The following is a 21,637-nucleotide window of genomic DNA, read 5'->3' as shown; positions in this document are numbered from 1 at the left end:
AAAAACATCTGATGTAGATATCTCATTTTTTCCTTCTACGGCTTTTTAAACTACATACAACTTTTCGTTGCATTTTCTTTAAACTTATTTCCTCGAATTATTTTAACTTAAGGGGGCTCATACATCTTAAATATCTTTATGATCTTCCAATATGTGACCGTTGCAAGAATTGGGATATTTTATTTATTTTAAAAGCAATTACTTCCAACATTTTACAGCTGACTACATAATATAGCTGCTTTGGAAACTAGTAACCAGGAAGTTTGTGTTGCCCCAAACATTTTTGTAATTTAATTCGCTTTGTGACAAAATGTTTCGTCATGTTTCCACCTTGTGCGTATGATATTTTAAAAAGGGCTGATGGTACACACTTTAAATTTGATGGAATTCTTTATATGGGGACTATTTTCTAACTGAACCTAAAATTTGATGAATATTTTAATATTAAAAAATTTTATGGACGAGAACATTACAGATTTTTTTAATAAAAGACATTTTATAAACTTAACTCTAAATACGATAAAAATTTAACATGAAATTTATAGAATTTTTGGTTCACGGTAGTTTACAAATGTTATAAAGGCTATATATTAAACATGAAATTAAATTATGCAACAGAATGTTTTAAACTGTGCGCGCAAGGTGGAAACATGACGAAACATTTTGTCACAAAGCGGATTAAATTATAAAAATATTTGTGGCAACACCATCTTTCTGATTACTATTTCAGAAAGCAGCTATATTATGTAGTCAGCTGTAAAAAGTTGGAAGTAGTTGCATTTAAAATAAATAAGTTATCACAATTCTTGCAACAGTCACATATCCGAAGATCGTATGGGTTTTGAGGTGTTTGAGTCCCCTTAATCCCTCAAGGCAAATTGAAAATGACAGAGTATATTGCAATTTTTTTTAATTAAATATTCCGGTGAATTTTTGTCGTGCGGGAGGTCAAACTTCTTATAATTTTATATTTTTATAACGAGAATAAAATTCTTCACAATATAAGTATAGAAATTGGGAGACAGCATTAAAAGTTAGATTTCGTTATTTGTCCAAAATTGTTATTATTTTAATTTGGCATTTCCAAAAGATGAATATTTGAGTCTTTTAAAACACTTCTGAAATTGGAAGTGTGTGTTGCGAAAATAAAGGCCGATTAAATGAATTTAAGCCGTGTAAAGGGATAGGTATACCCGTTTGGTCCTGACGATTGCAATAAAAATGGGAAGCGCACAACTAGATGTTATAGTAATTCCATACACAAAATTTCAACATTCTACGGCTAATCGCTGAACTATGCGAAATACATGCATAGGTACGTATATACGTACAGATAAAATGAAACAATCTCTTTTGAATCCATTTTCAATCCATTTTCGAAAAAAGAACACTTTTATTCTGTGCCTACGTACAGTCGTCATACAAAAAATTGTCCAAATGCTTTCGAAAACGATCAAGATGCGTATTTAGTTGAAACGTGATACTCGAATTTTTTTGCGATTGCAGTATTTCCTTTACGTCGTACAAGGAAGTTAAAAAATGTGGCAAGGTGAATCATAAAAATAGACTAAAAGTGACATTTTTTAATACATTTTAAAAATGTTGCGCAATTTGTATGTTAAAAGTAAAGAAGAAAAACTATGTTGAACGATTTTTCTTTAACATTTAAAATAATACACTCAAACTTGGCTATAGCGTCCCCGCCTTATAACGAATCACCGGATATAACGAACGAGCTTTTTGTCCCAACCAATTTCATACATACTTAAAGCTATTTTTCCGGATGACAAAGGTTTCAAATGTGTGAAAATCAAACATAAAGAATCAGACATATCTAATTTATGTTTGGCGCATCTTTATGTGGGCATAGATTGCAATTTTTTAAACATTTTTCCAAATTTGTTTTAGCTTTCATTTGAAATGTTACTAGTTCTTATGTTCAAACTGTTTAGTGTATTACAGGACGCACTATAAACGTATCTTAGTAGATTCTAGCGTGTCCCCCACTGAACCAAAGATCTATTAATTCTTTAAGACAAAGCTTGAATCGGTTTTTTAGGTTCCGTTCCTTGAGTTCTTTGAATAAGCTGTCAGATAGCACTTGTTCAAAGCTGATACATTTTGTAATTGCATAATTTAGATGGAGCTATGTCATTGTAGGGACGGGTCTAAACGTTACCACCGATAAATAAACAAGGCCTTCCTTCACTAAACGGAGTCGTCACTAGCGAGGGAACAAGTAGGCATAACAAATCCACCTAGTAGTACCGCATGTTTATAGTTCTAGCGTGAGACTTGAATACTGTAGCTCATCATATGAAATCTTCAACAAATTGTTAGAAACTTTCGAGGATGAAAATTACACTTTTGGACTTCTATTTCGATATTCAGAATAAATACAATTACACTGAGGTTTGTAAGAAACCAACTATATCACCTGGGTCATTTTTATAAGGTATGGTTCTTTTAATGAAGCTCTGTAACAAAGCCAAAATAATAGAAATAATGTGCCTCCCCCTCTCCGAAAAGAGGGCACACTTTTCATTTGGAAAACATGCATTTCCTGCCAGCACGGTGCTCTTTTAAACTTGAATTTATCTATGTTTTTAATTTTATGTTTTCGTTGGAGTTAAAATTATCATTCTATACAAGTAGCCAAGTACTCAAATAAATTCTCATAAAATAAGGCCAGATTAAAAAAACCACATGTTTAATTAATGGAAATGAAATACAGAGGTATTTCCTTCTGGACTTGAAAAACCTTACTGTTTATCAATGCACCGAATCGTAGTTATAAAGTTTTTTCTGTTGAAACTCTAGTTCTTGTTATGTATTGCATTTCTATATGTAAAGGCATTTGAAGTAAGAGAAAAATAATCCATCCACAATACATCATTAGTACATTCACAATACTAGCATAAATAAGCATTTTTTTATAAATATGCATTACTTATTCTAACCTTTATAATGCTATACATGATTTTTCAAAGAAAAAAATGCTCTTTCACATTCGCAAAGTACTGAAAAAAAATCTAGGAAGTATAAAATATGGAGTGTTTGGGGCATAAAATATTGCCTCGCATTCAAAAGTTCCATTGCTATATTTTTCAACGCTCTCCATTTTTCGCACCTTTGGGAATATTCACTCTGTACACTCAATTCGTATATATTTCGGATAGCAAGAAAGAGCATATAGGTATCAGAATTTTTATATATGATGTTATTCAAGGCAGAAATATTCTTGTCTATGTACTTCACACTGGTTAATTTTATTTCTGAAGCAATATTTTAAATCTACAGTAGGTTTGATCTTAAAATTGGTAAATATAATTCCCATGGACGTTTTACCTGCCTAATTCGAATTTTCAAGCGCAAGTATCATCCGTCTTTACTCACTTATCTTAATTCAAGCTTCGCCTACATTTATTGCAGATCAATCAGCATCTTCACTTGTCGAATCAGCTGCAAATCTTGACATAGAAGAAAAATATTCTATTACTGTATTCCTTTATTTCGAATTATCATTACTTTTTTGTAATGTACGAGAGCTTCTGTTTTCTAATTTATATTCTATTATTGTATTCATTTACTCGTATTTATGAATTATGATTACTTTTTTTACTATGTACTAGAGCCTGTGCTTTCTAATTTATTATATACTACTGGCTGTCCAGATGCAACCTCATGAAGAACAAGAGACATGTGTGGTACAAGGGTGAATTATGTAAAACTACAGTGTACTTTCGATTTACAATGAAGAAATTGACATTTATTTGGTTGCATTGCTGGAAATAACTAGTGTGATATGCATCAACGTTGGGGGGAGGGAAGTTGTTTTGAAAATTCGCTCAGGCTATGTCAGCCCATATTGTTTGGACTTATTAAATTTACTCCGACGCAGCCAGGCTTGATGTATGCAGAAAAACGGAATTTTTAATCTTCGACTAGGTGTAGTTTATTGAACCACATATTGGGCGAATGCGAGGGCCAAAGAAACCTGCAACTTGAGGAGTAATGAAGAATTGTTGAACACTGTGTGCCACGTCGATAGCGCATTGTCCTGTTGAATTTGATTTCAGAAAAGCCTTGAAGATAAAGACGTAGAGCGTGTCGGCACTGCATATTGGGAGAAACCGAGAATTTAACACAATCGCATCACTGGTCATTACTTCTGATGACGGACGAATACAGCAACGTAGAATGCTTGGTATAACGTTCCATGTCACCGTTAACTCGATAAAATCGAATGTGATCATCGTCTTGCAGGCACAATTAAGATTCTTTTTCAGTGCAAGACAATAAGATGCCATTAGTTTGCTCATTTCTGGTATTCAATATAATAGGGGGATCGGAAAGTAATGTCGTTTCTGCGCATGTCGACAACAACTTGCGAAGGGCAGAAGCGGAAGCAAATCCATGTCAAACCAACCTTGGTCGACCATCCAAGAACATTTAAAGCAGAATGGAAAAATAAGCAAAGAAGGTGTTTGAGTCCCCCATAATCTGTCCAAAAAGAACAAAGCCAACCTATCCATCACATGCAACATATTGCTTCAACGGCACCATACAGAACCGTTTTTTAATAGTTTGATCAGTGGAGACAAATAAATAAGTCTTACATGATAATTCAAAACTCAAAAAGCAGTTTTAATAGGGGTTAGAAAGGGTTTACATCCCGAAAAAGTTCTTCTGGGTGTTTGATGGAGTATTCGCGGAATTGTTCATTTTGAATTGATAAAACCTGGAAAAACTGTTAATGCAGACCTTCATTGTGAACAATTGGATGGAGTGAACCAATCTTTAATCGAAAAATATCAATTGTCAACAGAAAAGGCGTCATTCTGCAATACGACAAAGCAAGACCGCACTGTGGAAGACGAACACTGGAAAAAATTAATGAGTTGGGGTGGGATGTACTGCCATACTCACCCACGATACTCGGCCGATATCGCTGCATTGGATTTACATTTATTCGGATCCCTACAACATTTTCTTAGTGGCAAAAAATTTGAAAATTTAGATGATGTCCAAAATGTCCTCTCTAGATATTTTACTCAAAGACCAATTGATTTTTATCGGTCCGGAATTGAAAATCTTCATATTAGATGGCAAAAGGTTATTGATAAGGAGGGTGAGTATACTATTGATTAAAAATAAAAACTTGTTAAAAATGTATTCGTTTGAATTTAATGTAAGAAAGCGACATTACTTTCCGGTCCCCCCTATTACCACTACATCCGCATATGCCTGTGGTGTATAACTAACGGTAACTGTAGCAATGCGTATCTTGCGAAGATTCCTTTCCTCTACAAATAGCGTTAAATGATATTTTTTAACACCGATTATTATTGCTGTTGCACTAATATTCTTGTTGCTGTGTGATGTGTAATAAAATACTCACAAAAGCCTTTTATCTCATGATGATATGAGATGATTGATAGGATTACTTCTGGTAGTGCAGTCGGTCTAGTATGTGCAAGCTGGTCCATCTCAACTGTAGTTACTGATTCCATATCTGCATCACTTAGGCTTGATTTTGTTCAACATGAGCACCTGTTTCTCCTGATAATAATCTACAGTCTCTTCCAGCTGCAATTCCTTCTCTGTGAAACTGGGAATCTTATTGAAGAGACTACCTGTTTTTCAAAAAGCATACTGAAGTGTCCCACTCAAGGAAACTTCTGGAAATACATATTTCCAGAACTTAAAACAGCGTATTCTTATCTCTTTTTAACATTAATTAATTTGCCGAGATAAAAATAAAGCGCTTCTAGACTTCAATATTAATATACAAGATTTTCATATACGCTGCAATACTTCTTTTCATGTCTTCTTAAGATCTATAAAAGGTGCAAATTGCACGCCTATTGGATGCTTGGTCAGCAGTGCAATCGTAATTTTAAGCTGCATTTAAGCGCAAAGGTTATGTAAATGACTAATTTTATCAGTCATCATTGTTTAGACACGTATCTGACAGAGACATCAGGAAGGGAAGGAAAAAAATAACTGTTTCGTCAAGAGTAACGAAAACTGTCTAAAACGTCTGAAACTGAAAAACAGTAGGTTCTCTTGAATGATCTGTTATCATGTTGACTTCGCTAGTGAGGATAATAACGACAATATCTAATTAAGCAAATTCAGAATTTCAGACTGGCGAAAAACAAAATTTGCAACATCTTTGAAAGGGCCAAAGTCATTGCTACAAAGAAGGATCTGAAAGAAGACCCAAGAACATTTTTGAAGAAGTATACACCATTAAGGCATGCAGGCACGCAGAAAGGAGGGAGAAAATACCTTATATACTCCTTCCTTTAAGAGCTTTAACTTTAATTTCGAAATTAAGGTTTGAGGCAAATGAATATTATTTGAAATAATTGTCATTTTTGTTGTAAATATTTCGTTTCCAGAATGTTGCATTAAAACAATGCTACTCAAACAAACAGAGGTTCCAATTTTTTTTTTTTTTTTTTTTTTTTCAAATGGGGCCCCTCAGCCGAAGTCAACTTATCCAAAACTAAGACCAGAAGTGGTGGCCAATTTACTATGGAGGCACCTAATAGGTGGGCCACCTTCGTCTCCTATGAAGGAACGGACAGTTACAACCATGCTTTCACAGGGCCCTTTGGTATTGCAATCGACTCCCCTAACCACTATACCGTCTGGGCGGCTGTTCCGCAATATAAGTGGACATTTGAAAGGGTTCCACTTATAAAAATGATTAAGAAACTATGCTGTAAAGGGAAATGCCCAATGATACATTAAACTTGAAGCTTTATTTCAAATAAGAAACTGGTGCCTGAGCTTAGAGCTGCAAGATGATGCAGAACATGCAAATTAGAATGGCTAAGCTAATACCTGCAAAATGGCGCCGAAGCAGCAGAAAGTTAGAGTTCAAAACAAGTGCAATTACATAGTATTAAAATTATTGCAAAAACGTGAGACTGGAAAGCGGCGATTTTAATGCAGCATTTAACCGTCAACTGTGGAAAAGCGGAAAATCGACTGCTTACAACAGTAAACAACGAGAAACGAAAACCTTCTAAACATTTGTAATAAGACTCAAGAAAGGTTGCAATAACTTTCGAAACCATAAAGAATGCTGAATTTATTTCCCGAAAAGAATACATAAAATAAATTGAATAAATCTAGTTGGCACTGCTGTGTACTACTGTCTATTGGCACTGCTTCAATTTTCCTAATCTTAATAGTATTACCACACAACGTGTTCTAACGTGTACCGTCTTTCTAACCAAACCTGTAGTACAGAAGTCCTCAACTACGGAGAAACTGTGCCCTGGCGGAATTTAATAGCTTCAGGAAGGGAATGTGGTTAGACTTTTCTTTAGCTGTTAAGTAGTATTTAGTTTTAATTTACAAACGCAAAGAAACTAATTTTATCCAAGTTCTGGTATTTATCAACATTTTTTTGTTTAAGTTATAAAAACACGTTTAAAAATAATCTAAATCTAAATAAATGTATATGTATTTTTGAAATTGTAAAGAAGAGGGGGGGGGTGATCTCCTAACAATGATGAAATATGTGGATGGAGTAAAACAGGTTAACAACTACTGGGGTAGAGATTAAAATGTTTACTAAGCATTCCACCTACTTTCCTGTTTGCCGCTTAACACCGGGATAGTGGTTAGTAACTCTGGCAGGCGTACCAAAGGGCCCGGGTTCGAATCCCGGAGAAGGCAACTCTGTTTATAAATGTATAGTGTCTGTGCGGCATGGGGGCACTCAAAATGCGAGTAGCGGAAAGTCCTATGGAGAGGTTGATGGTAGGGGAAGAGGAGTGGGAGACCCTCATAAAAGTAATCAAAACTGGGGGCGGTACGGAGCCAAAGTCGTATTGACCCCAATATGGTACTCAAGGCTCTTGCCAATGATAGGCGCAATCTCGCTCTCCTTGCCATCATGAATTTTGTGGGCTTGTGCTGGTGTTATTGTCAGACAAGTCAGAATTCACAACAATAGCAACAACACTTTCTGTTTTTCCCTATGTGTAACGTGTATGCGAGTAATTTCTCTTAGAAATTCCTCCACGAAGGCATCTTCTGCCTTAGGTAGATAGCCATCGTGTGTTTTTGATGTAACCAAACAAACACCAAAACCACCTACTTCTTTTATACTCTATCCTTTGTAATGTAATGCCTCTATCTAATTCACAGTTTGATATTTTGTACTTATTTCTTTATTTATATGCTGTAATTAATGTTCACCTGTAAAAAATTGTTGCTTTAAATTACAGCAACACTTTTTTATCTTTAGTAATTTTATTAAAAGCTCATGTATACAGTCAAGAGCTTGTATTTATGCATACTATATTCGTTTTCATAAGAATGTAAAAATAAGTACAGTTGCAGTTAAAGTACTATACTTAATAACGATAAATATTTAAATGCAGTCTCATTAAAAATGTTATAAAGAAAATTATTAAAACCCTTCCTACACTGAGCATTTGCTCTATCTTGCTACAGTGGACGGTTTAAACCTTGTTTACTGTTATCCGAAGGAAAAAAAAAACACCTTCCAATAGAAAAGCAAAAGGATGCAATTCAAGTAATTGAAGTAATTACTGTTTCTTAATACACATTTGACCGCTTAAGGAAAGGACACCTCGTTAAGTTCCTCAAAAACCTGTACATACATTCATTTAAAACTTCATGCTTTTATTTTAAAAAGATTAAAAATCTACGTGCTCAAAATAAATCTAATGTACCTTGCTTTACAAATGAAATTATTCTTTTAAATAGTGCGGATATAAATGAATTTAAATTAAAACATCGAGAATGGAAAATAATCATAATTTTGTACAAATACGTTGCATGTAAAGATGGCCCATGCATATCGAAAGCTATAATTTAAAGCTAATGGTAATAAAGATACTCACATATTCTTAATTGTTTTAAGAAATATGGAAGTAGAGAGATACTACTAAATAAATTAATCAAAATAGGCTTTCTCAAACAATATTAATATTCATTTTGTATTAAATAGTAGTAGTTTCCAATTTATAAATAATGGAAATGCGAATTTAATCGTTAAACTATATCATAGAAAAAGGAGCATTTAAACTTATTTATGCTTTGCTTCGAAACTTTAACTCTTTCTTCCAAACATTTCTCTCACAGACATTTTCAATGTCTGCCCTAGAAAGTTTGACATTTCATATCTACTGCAATGTGAAGTAAGAAACAAAAGTGATTTGTTTGCCAACTTCAAATCTTTTCTCCGCACGCATGCATTTCTACTCTAAAAAAGGCTTTCTCCAGTTTTCGGTGCAGAAGCCTGTTTTATATTATTCTCAATAATAAATTAAAATCTAGGAACAGGTTCTGCAGCTTCAAAATATGCGAACTTAGCAATGTGATTCGATTTTCAACTTTACAATTTCAGAATTATTAAGCTGTGTGAATTGGTATTAAAAATTTCATTTAGGAAAAAATTTGATAAAAATCAGCATTCTACTAAAATATCATAAAAAAAATTGAAAGGTTTCAGATTTTAAATTACTTCCAAAGGGGTAGTTTTTTTCTTAAAGTTTTGTGTGTTACCTTTATTTATTAAGTATCACGTTCTTTGCACTTAAACCATAAAATTCAGTTCAGTAGCAATGTCGCAAAATAATTTTAAAATGAGCCTATCTGTAGAATTTCCGATACACAATTCCGCGCCCGCTGGAGATAAAAACGTTTTTCTTCCCCTCCGTAGAGTGTTGTCATTGCTTGCTTTTAAATCGTTGAGTTTGTTACTCAAAAATTCGTATTACAAAATATTAAATCGATCATAAAACAAATTTCAAATTTGGTCTTCCACATGCCCATATTCGTAGGAGGATTAAGCAAACTCGAAAAGGTTCGCAGATTGGGTGTCCGCCTATGATCCCTAACCCGGCATATCTGTATGACGATTTTCGAATCCTTGAATGTTCCTAATAGATGAAAACAAAAATATCAGATTAAAAGTCCTCAGGTAACAGAGTCTGTAGCACGTTGAAGCACATGAGGAGAATCTGAAATACACCCCCCCCTGCGGCGCAGGCCTAAGGCGAAGGCCAAGGCGCAGGCGCGATAGGATGGCTTTCTCGCAAAGCAGTTTTAGGGTTGCCATAAAATAGCAAGGAAGGCAGGTTTGCCACATTTGGCGAGAAATCGCCCATTTGGCGACAAAATTGACGATATGCCATGGACGGGTGGAGAACCTTCTGGAACGAATTCTTATCGGTTTAGCCCAGAACGTTCTCGAACACAAGCCGAAAGCTATATAAACCCTGCTGGTTCGCAGTCAGTGTGCATGCCTCATCGAGAGGGCGAGAGAGAGAGTGCTTCGTACCGAGCGCGAGTTAGTATCGAGTTGGTGTCTCGTCTAGCGAGTCAATCCCTGCGGAGTCGATCGAGTTGAGAGCCGGGCAGTAAGTGCCCAGTGAATCGTCGAGTGCACTGAAAGAGTCTCGTAGTGTATCGCGGTTAGTGCTTCGTCGAGAGAGCGTGTTAAACTCCGGGAACGACTGAACCGAAGAGTTTTGAGCTATGCTCTGTGTGTCGTCGAGTGCATCGCGAGTTGTAGCCTTGAGAGTCTCGAGAGTACGTGAAGTTCCGAGAACGACCAAGCAGAATCAGGAGCTGTACTCTAATGCTTTGCCATGAAGGTGTCTCCACCGTGATAGCCTGATAACCTGGACGCTGTGTTGCTGATCGTGTCAGCTTGTTTATAGTGGTCCATCGACGACTGTAAAACGTGACTTTGGAGCTGTCCTGACAATACTGGCCAATAAAGTGTGTTTCGACACTTCATCAAGTGTCGTCGTTATTCACTCCAAATCCACACGAGCCCCGTATGAACGTGAAGGAAGAAAACAACGTAACAACTGGTGTCAGAAGAAAAACGCAACAACTAGTGTCAAAAAAAAAAAAAAAAAAAAAAGAATGCAACAATATAAAAAGAAATACCTTATATTGCAGAATTAGTCCTGACACACTCAAGTATATCAATAAGTAGTGGGAATATACACAATTATATTTACAATATATTTACATGAGATTTATATAATATTTACGAAATATTTACATACAACTAAGGGCGCACATGAGAAAAGCAGTACATTAAGGGGCATTAAGGGATTATCCATAAGGAATAATGATATCTTAGATGGCAAATATTTCTACATAAGTTAGTTATCCGTTAGTGGTCTTTTAGGATTAACATCGGATTCGTAACCATAGTACAGCACTGGAATGGTGCAATTTCGAACATCAGGAATTTTTTCGAAAAACATTTTCAGCTAATTTAGCCATATAAATATATATTTCGGGGATATCAAGCTCACGGTGAATTGCTTAATTTCTGATAAACCAGCGACAATTCACCGCTTGCCTGAGTACAGCATTTTGTACAACTTGCAGTTTCATGAGATTAGTTTTACTGACGTATCCCCATATGAGGCAAGCATCGGTGAGAATGGGACTCAGAAGGGTCTTGTAAACCAGTAATTTATTATCAATAGGTAGAACGAAAAAACGAGAAGAGCTAACTTTGATTTACCGTGGTTACGGGTGAGGTTCGAACTCTCAATCTTTCCCATTGCAATCCAGTACGCTGACCACTCAGCCAACGACCTAAACTTATAGCTGCATCATTTTAAGCTGAAAATCCATTCCTATTACAGTAGAATTCGAGATACGAGCACCTCTATGTACGAGAAATTCGAGATACCAGGAAAGTATGAGCGAAACATTTGTCTCTAAATACGAGAATTGACTCAAGCAATGCGCCAGGCTTTTGGTATGCGTAGCGCCATTTCCCGATGCTGCTCGACTCGGGGTATCCCCTCGTCAGATCACTCGGTGTTCTTTGATCTAAGTGTCTGTGCGCTTGTCAGTTAATTTTTATTACATTTAACGTGAAAATAATTATTTCAGGATGTATCCTAAGAAGATTGTTCTCTCAGATAGTGCTGCAAAAAACAATAAGGAAGCCATGTGTCATTGTGAAATTAAGAAAGAAATTATGCATAAACAAACGTGGTGTAAGAGTGACGGAAAAGGCGAAGACTTACGGCCTTTCGACATCGAAAATTTGCACTATTCTGAAGAAGGAGGAAGAAATTAAGAAACTTGATGTAGCCAAAGGAGTTACCGTTACTTCCAAGCACCGTCCAAAACTCCTAGAATATGTTGAGAAGCTGTTGTTGGTGTGGATTAACGAGAAACAATTACAAGGTCGATGTCAGAAGTTTACCAGTGTTATATATTAGAAAAATTGATTTTATGTTGATATTTGGGGGGATTAACTGGATTTCCATTATTTTCAATGGAGGAAATTTGTTTCTAGATACGAGAAATTCGCTATACGAGCTCAATGCTGGAACGAATTAAACTCGAATCTTGAGGTTCCACTGAATATCGTTTGTTCGTCCATGAATTTTAGGGAAGAATGGTTGCCACGTCCTCAAAGAGGTTGGATTTACACTTTCACCTCAGTTTCGAAGGAGAGCATCCCATGGGGGCTCCAAGGATCTCCTACCGCAAAACCACACGAGAGGACTTCTGACTCTTGAAAACTCACGAGAGAACTTTCGCCAAACTTTTAGATTACCCCCATGTAATTCCTTCTTTTCGAATTCTTCAATAGAATGCAAATTATATTTTAGTATAAAAGCTAAGGGTTTTGAATTTACAGAAAATTTCTAGCGCTCACGCCGCGCAGATAGAATGTCACCAGCTCTACCTAAAAGTGATTATTCCGAAGCTTTAAACTTGCACGCCAGTACAGTTAATTGAGCCAGATTAGCTTAATTTATTCCATGTGTAGTTTTAAACTATTTATCAACATTTAAATCTAACTAATTATTATTTCTTAATTTACATCTCCTCAAGACTTGGTTTGTCTATAACACTAGGCGCTCTTTTTATACTGAACGTTTCTTTTTATATTGAAAGTTCTGAATAATTAAAAATGGTTGCTCTGAAACTTCTTCAGTACTTTGTGAGCTGTTAAGGGGTATCAGAAACTCCTATACTGACAATGTTAAATTGGCCATTTTCGATGTACCTTTTCTCAAAATCTGTTGTAGATACAAGCTTGAAATTTTTTCTGTAATTAAAGTATACCTATCTGATTATACTGAAATGAGCTTTTGAAACATTTTTAATTTTAGAGTAAATTACAGGATATTTTGCTAGGCATTGTAAAATTTAGCACTTTTCTCACATAAAAAAAATTTTAATTTTTTTTTTTTTTTACGTTTATTACAAAAAGCTCATTTCAGTAAATATTGGGGAACCTAATAAATAAGCCATAAAAATTTTAGGTACCCGTGAGTAGTAGTTCCTGAAAAAAGGTACATCGAGTATAAAAAAATCACGTTTGGAGAAAAACGCGTTTTTTTGTAAAAATCATCATTGATCGAAGCAGTAGATGACAAATGAAAACAAGATTTTTTTTTACAGTTCTAATTTTCATAGAGATTAAAGAATGGTATTTTTAGAAAGATAAAACTGTAAAGAATTTGAAAATGCAAAAATCCGAAATCACAATTTTTTGAAGATTTTGGGGTTCCAACTCCCCTTAAGACGTAGTGATAATTCGATAACCTGTCTAGTATATGTCTGCAGGACTTAAATTTAGCTTATAGATAAATAGCAACCTTACAACATGTGAACATTCTTCAAACATTTTTTGTTAGTTAATAATTCTTAAAATACAAATATACATTCGAAAATCTTTGGTAGGATATTAATAACCTAGTGACGATAAATTTATGCACAAAGATAAATGTCACGCGAAGTCATAAAAGCGAAGATTTATGAAAGCTTAATTATTTTTTTTTCTAAATTTCAACTAGTGCTTTCACTAGAAAAATTTTGTGGGAAGATTATTAAAATAACGAAGCAACGGAAAATTCTTAATAAAGTTTTTTTTTTTTTTTCTTTTGAACACCTCTAACATGTTTCTCTAGACACGAAGAGTAATAAATGTCTGAGCGATAAAGAGTATTTCAAGCCAGTCGAAACCGTTATCGTAAATTTTGTGCATACGTGCATGTATTTAAAGAATCCTTGCTACTATGCCAGTAAAAGAGGGCATCATACATATCATCGTATTTCAAGAGGGCATCATCGTATTTCAAAACCCAGAAATTTTACTGATGTTTTTCTACGATTTCTAAGAACGTTTCAAGATTTAATGGTAACACGACAGGAGGTTTTTTTACCGAATAGTTTTAGACTTTTTTTTAGATCTTTATTGCAAATGAAAGATTTCAACATGTCAGCCTTCAACACTTTCACCTTCATAGTCGGTACATTTTTACTAACGTTCTTGAAATATTTTCATCCCCTTTACATAGCAGTTTTTCAACTGGCTGTAAATTTATTCCTGAACCGATGGTGACGACATCGTTATTTACATATTGCTTGCCTTCAAAGTGAGGTTTAAGCCTGGGACATAGGCCCATTGACGGCAACTATGGACTTCTAAAATGCATCTTCATCATTTTCAGATCTCCTTAAATGAAATCCGGCAATTTGCACGCGTAGCACCTTGTTTTCGTTTACAGTGGATGTGGAATACACCTTGTCATTGTGCAAATGTTTTTTGCACAATTGGTTTCATTATACACTGAAAGCATCGACGCAAGTTCTTTGAAACGGAGGAGCTTATTCTTACAAATAACCGGAATCATATAACCAATGTTTGACCGGGGTGACGATTGTTGTCTCCGCGCTCTTCTCCCTCAATGAGGTACTTAAACTACTCCAAGGCGTGGGTTTTAGAATGACTTTGTTCCACATCGTGTTTGGAGTGCTGCTTCAGATGGCCGGACATTTTCATGAATGAGAAATTTGATTCCAATATGTTGTTCCATGTTTTCAGGCAGCTGTTGCTAGCTCATCACTCTCGCAATTGTAAGGCACGACAGAAAAGTTCTTATCTATAGCGGAAGTACGGGTGGGATAGTGGCCATACTCACCCAAAAACACACCGCTGTGGGAGGATAGTGATTTGTAACAGCAACAGAAACAGTCGCTGTTACAACGCTGATTTGCAACAGTCGCTGTTATAGTCGCTGTTTTGAATCTTCTTGTATTACGTTTCAAAATAATCACAATAATTATAGAGATTATTTTGGCGAAAGGGCGGTCGAAGTACTATTATACTTCAAGCAAGTACGGATTTTCAGAATTTGAGTCCTTTTTCAAAGGTAATATATGCGTAAAACTTATCAACGGTACACAAAGTTTGAGACAATTTAGTAAAGAATTTAAAACATTTTATTTTAAAAGTTATTACAAAATGAATAGGCTCATTCGGAAGTTGCGTATTCATCGTAAAGTGATATTAGTGAAGTAAACTCACTACATCCAATTTCGTCCAATTTTTCTTTTGACATCCGATTTCAACCGATATATGGAGTGCATTCTATATCCGATGTCATTTTGCCGTCGGGAACCATACACAAAAGCTTCGCTATTCCTTTACTTTTAATTTTTGGTCAGTGTAATATATATATGCACAATGGTGGCAAAAATGTGGACACTTTTGGAAATTTTTATGTTTTTGAACTTTGTATGCTTATAGAAAAGTTACGTTTCGCAAAATACAAACTTGTATATATCATTTTAAAGAGAATTTATTACTGAATTCAATAGAAAACACAAAATTCAATTATTTGCAATACAAAAAAGTTAAACAAAAATAGTTAAAGATATACATTAGATAGTGATAATTGCAGTGAGTTATCAGTACTTAGTAGGGTACCCTTTATTTTTGATTACAGCTTCACATCGAAGTTTCATTGAGCTGTCAAGAGTTTTAAGCTCTTCTTTCGTTATTACATGATGCCAGGAAACAATTATAGCCTCAATTAGTTCCCTTTTATTTGATGGGCGCCTCATTCGGACAAGAGTTTTCAAACGGTGCCACAAATTTTCGATAGGAGTGAGGTCAGGACTGTTTCCTGGTCATAGCAACAATTTAATGCTCTTTGTACGAAACCACTCTTTCGATATTTTGGCCGTGTGGCAAGGAGCAGAATCCTGCTGAAAAATAAACGAAGCATTGTTGGGAAAGAGATCTCTGATGGAAGGTAGAAGTTTTGGTTCTAGAATAGTGTCAATGTATTTTCTGGCATTCAGTGTCCCATCGATGACATGAAGGCGACCAATACCATCTGATGACATGCATGACCAAATCATAACACTAACTGGGTTCTTCACAGTTGCTTGAATGAAGTCAGGATGTAGCTCTTCTCCTATTCTACGAGGGCCCACCAGCGGCCGAGCGGTAAAGTCGCTGAACACTGGTAGTTCAGTCCGAGGTTCGAATCCCGCGAACGGGCTGGCTGCATGGGTGTTTTCGTGGTTTTCCCCATGTCTAACGTGTATACGAGCCAGTTTCCCTTAGAAAGTCCTCCACGAAAGGCATCCCTGCCCTTTGGCAGATAGCCCTAGTGTGCTTTGCCGTAATTAAATACACACCTATTCTACGTCTTACATATTTTCGCCCATCACTACCGAATAACGATATCTTAGTTTCATCACTCCATATAACTTGTGAGCACTGATCATCTGTCCAATTAATGTGTTCCTTTGCCCACTGTAGTCTTTTTTTTTTTTTTTTTTTCGTTGCTGAAAACTAAGACAAGGCTTTTTTCGTGGAATTCTACCTCTCAGTCCAACATCTGTTAATCTTCTCCTGGTTGTTCTTGAACTGACAGAAACACCAGCATCATTCAGATCACTTCTGATGTCCGCTGATGACATTTTTCTATCTTGGAGACTATAGTCCTTTTATTCTTCTGTCATCAATAGAGATGGTGCAAATTTTTTCGGCCTTTTCCTTCTTGGTTTTTTATTGAATTTGTCTCCTGATATCGTAAACAAAACTTTCGGACTCCAGATGTAGTCACTGAACCACCGAACTGTCTTGCAATTTCAGCATAGGAAAGACCACTTTCTCGTAACATAATAATATTACATCTCTTTCTAGGTGCCCAATCTACTCTTTTTTTGATGTCATTGCTTCTTGACTAAATATTTAAAATTTTTACAAAAATTGTTACTTGTAATTGCAGTGTATAAGAAACAGGTCCTCCTTCTACAGAACAAAGCAAAATAATGAATTGTTTCAAGTGTAAACATGATGTCAGCTTCTACTGGCAGTTACTGACATTTGATTGGTTCTCAGAACAAGAACAGTGATTGGCCAGGAAAGCTAGATATTACAAAGCACTTCATAACTGTGTTTTTTTATTTATATTAAAGTACATATAACTTTTTTTTGTATTGCAAATAATTAAATTTTGTGTTTTGTATTAAATTCAGTAATAAATTCTCTTTAAAATGATATATACAAGTTTGCATTTTGCGAAACGTAACATTTTCTATAAGCATACAAAGTGCAAAAACATAAAAATTTCCAAAAGTGTCCACAATTTTCGCCACCACTGTATATTGCCTGTACAGAAATTCTGAATGTTTTACGATTCGTAACCCGAAAGAATGCTGTCTCTCCAAATTGCCAAGAAATGTGTTAGTGATCATCTGAGATAGATGAAGAGTTTCAGTATATTTGCAATGAGGAAGACTGAAATAGAAATGGTAAGCCAAAGAAAGTGTTTTAAATATGTGTGATGCATTTTCTCCCTCTTTACCGCGGAGTCCTACTATGAATCCGAACATCCAGACCAGAATCCAGGTGAGAACATCGTTGCTTTTTCATGCCCCTGTCCGAAATAAACCTAATGACTCCACAATCTCGCTCGAACTAAAATGTAGTGGCCAATAATGCGCCACCACCAGGATTTGTCGACTGGCCTTCACCCTAGTCGCACTCTTAGTGGAAAATCTAAGGTATTTTATTCACACTTACCATGTGCCTTCACGATGTAATTGTAAGCACATCCGGTTAGCAGTCAGTAGTCCGAACTTTCAAGCCTGTCGAGGACATTGCACACTTTCATGTTACCTGCTTTAACAAACCTAATGACTACAGTTGATAGTAATATTTTGAAGCTGTTTGAAAAAGACGCTTCGGTAGCTGACAGAAATATAAACGCGGAAGGGGCAAAATTTAATTCCTGCTTGCAAGTCATTGTAACTTCCAAACCAAAAGAAAAGGAATTAGGAGGAAACATTTTATTAAGCTCTTCAATATCGTAAAAAAATATTTGCCACCATTTTTCTGCTCCAAAGATAAACATTTTGCCCCTAAAACTAGTCAGAGTTTACAGAAGAAATGTTTCGTTTTCCCTAACTGTCAAGATCTATTTAGAAGTTCTCGCCAAATAAACTTGGACCGCCTACTTATTACACTTAAGAATGCTGAATAGCATAACCCTACCCAGAAAAAGAAATTCCTAGTCCTTTTAGTGTTCCCTAGTTTTTTACCAAGAAATTAACAAAACGATCCTTTAAAGGCATGCTTTCAGTTGAGGAGTAGTTCTCACTACAATGCCAGCTGAAAAAAGTTTCGAAGGGCATCCTTACTGTTCGTCTTTTAAGTGAATATTTCTTTGTATGAACCTGATACCACATAGCTTTAGAGAGTGCGTCACCAGTTAGGTCATAAAGATAATTTTTTGTTTTCACCGCATTCTGGGGTTTGAATAACAGGAAGAGGAGAACCTCTCTCATCGATAACGATCCAGGCTACATTTAACTCCGACAGTTGTGGTCTCAGGGAAAACGCTGAGGTTTTAAGGAGAAACAAAAGTTCAGGTGTCTACAAAGAGCATGAAAAAGGTTTATGCTTCTTGTATTCAAGGGACATGTATGCAAGGAGTAGGGAAACTTACATGATATTTGAAATGGACTGTAGATCAGCGGCATGGCAGCACCAAAACTTAAGAAGCGGGAATTTCGCTTGTTGTCCAATAGTAATCAGCTTACGAGGTGCATAAATTTCTTATTATTAAAAGTAGATAAGGTATATTTTATTTACATTTAAGAAATTTTCTTCTCATAGCTTGACTATATTTGGATATAACGATTTCGACAACTTACCTTGGAAGTATACTTTGGGTGAAGCGCTGCAAAAGATATAAGAAAAGCTTTTACAAATTAAATGCAATTTATTATTAATGCAAAATATGATTTCATAGTAGTAACATGTAACCTTAACTAATGAACTTGATATGATATCATTAATGCAAGAGGCTTAGAAATAAAATCTTTTGGAAAAACGCTTTATTAATTAAAATCAAAGCTGCCTATTTGATGTTAATCGTCTAAATACATTAACTAATTGTATGCGAAAATTTTAGTTTCAATAGCTCATCACTTAAAATAGTTTATTAACAATTAAAATAATATTTATGCTAGATTTAGAGTTTCTTTTTATTTCGCCATTCGTCATATGATTAGAAATGCTGATATTTTAAATATTTTTTGCATTTCTTACGAAACCGTTTTATGAGCAGTTTAATGTGCCTGTAACTAGCATAGTTTTTCCAAATATTTAAAATGTTTGGTTATGAGAAATGCAAAGCCCTTGTAGTAAGGTTTTGGCTTGTTTGGTTTATTGGTTTATGGTAAAGCTCGCGAGAGCTATCTGCTTAAGGCGAGGGATATCTTCGTGGTGAACGTTCTAAGAGAAACTGCCTAGTATCCACATTACTCGTAAGGAAAATTCATGAAAACATCCATGGAGCCACCCCGTTCGTCTGAAAATGAAATGAACTTAGGTCAAGCTATCAGTATTCAGCAAGGTTTATCTCTGTCGCTGGTGGGCCAGCTTTTGTAGGAAGGAACACTTAAATCGGTATGTTATTCTAATCTCAGAACTTCATTAAGAAAGCAAGTGTTGTGACAAAAGCTTCGGATTTTTTGAACATTACTGCTTTAAAATTGAAATAATAAAAAACACTTTATTTTTCTTTTAGAACTTGAATAGATTTGAAATTTTATTTATTACTGAAAATATTGGTTCCTTTACAACAGAAATTATTTCTAAGAATTTCTCAGACATCAAAGGAAAAAAAAAACAGAGAATAATGAATATAACTTATAACTTTTTTCTACGTCCCTCCTTATTTTAGGTAACTTAATATAATTCCTATTAATAATGTAAAAGCCCTTTCTTGAAGCTTACAAAAAGAATTATCGCATTCAGTCTGATATATTTGAATTACAACAAATGCTAAAATGTATCGTATGCTGCATGAGGGAATCTCTGAAGAAATAGCAAACAAAAGACATGGACTTATAATAAAAGCATTACACAAAACTACTTGATTTTCATATTTAAAAATTTTGTCTGCATGCATTCAGATCGGAAAATAATCAGCAGGCGGTAACGTAAAAATCTACATTTGAAGACAAAGGCATTGTATTCTTCAAACTCCTTGCCATTTCTGCCAGATTTTTCCAATTACTATAAAATTAGGCTGAGTTGAAGAAATATATTGTTTCGTTAAACTACTTGTTCCAATTATGTTAATTGAAAAGCTTTTATATCTTCTTTCTCTGGTACTTCTTGCTGCTGACTTTTTGAAAATATTTTTGAATACCAATTTGTTTAAAACACTACTGCAACTATTAAAATCATTAATGGTAGTCCTGGTTCTGTTGCTGCTGACTTCTTGAAAAGATTTTTTGAATATCAATTTGTTTAAAACGCTACTTACACTATTAAAAACATTAATGGTAGTCCTGTTCTGTACTTAATTTAAAACGGCGCAGACACAAATATGATGTAATTTTTATACACAATAGCAATTTCTGAGCCTTAAATTAAAGGGAAGTATAAAGGTGTTACATTCACTATTAAACCGGTGGTTAAACGTTTTTAGACTTTTAGAAAAATCTATGGATTATTCTTCTTTCAATTCAATTATGGCAAAGCACACGAGGGCTATCTGCCTAAAGGGAGGAATGCCTTCGTGGAGGACTTTCTAAGGGAAACTGGCTCGTATACACGTTACACATGGGGAAAACCACGAAAATGCCGATGCAGCCAGCCCGTTCGCGGGATTCGAACCTCGGACCGAACTACCAGTGTTCAGCGTCTTTACCGCTCGGCCGCTGTTGAGCAGAAAAATCTATGAAATTTTGAATTTTGGCACATACAAAAGATAAAGTGGTTAATTTATGTACCACGCCATCGATTACCCGATCGACGTGCACTACTGGACAGATTGATGAAATTCAACTTGCGTTTTTCTTGTCTCGAAAGCGCGACTTAGGATATGTATTTAATTTATATATAGCATTGTACTAATACAGGTATTTCCACACAAAATCATACCGGTTTTTTTCCATATTTCGATTCTACGACTCAAATTATGCCAAACTGTTCAATTTTGTAAAAAAATCGCACGAGTAGTTTTTAAAAAATTAGCTCTCAAAATTTTAGCTCCTCAGTGTTAATTGAATTTGGTATATATTTATTAATGTCTCGTTTTTTATTAAACTCATTTGATTCTTCCTTTCACATTTCAAAATTTATGTCCTTTCCATATAAATTTCATCCATTTTTTATTATTTATTTTTTTAATAATTTTTATAAATCTTTCGAAAAACATTTTCAGTCATAATCAATAAAAATTTTACTATCATCTTAAAGTATTTCTAAGCCTACCAGCAAAAGTTAGAGTTTTTATTCAAAATTTCCGAAGAGGTACGTGAATTTATG

Source organism: Stegodyphus dumicola, chromosome 3 (genome assembly GCF_044657685.1).
Source record: "Stegodyphus dumicola isolate Sdum_Otavi_A_Nest chromosome 3, ASM4465768v1".
Lineage (NCBI taxonomy): Eukaryota > Metazoa > Arthropoda > Arachnida > Araneae > Eresidae > Stegodyphus > Stegodyphus dumicola.
Note: the sequence above shows the minus strand (reverse complement) of the source record.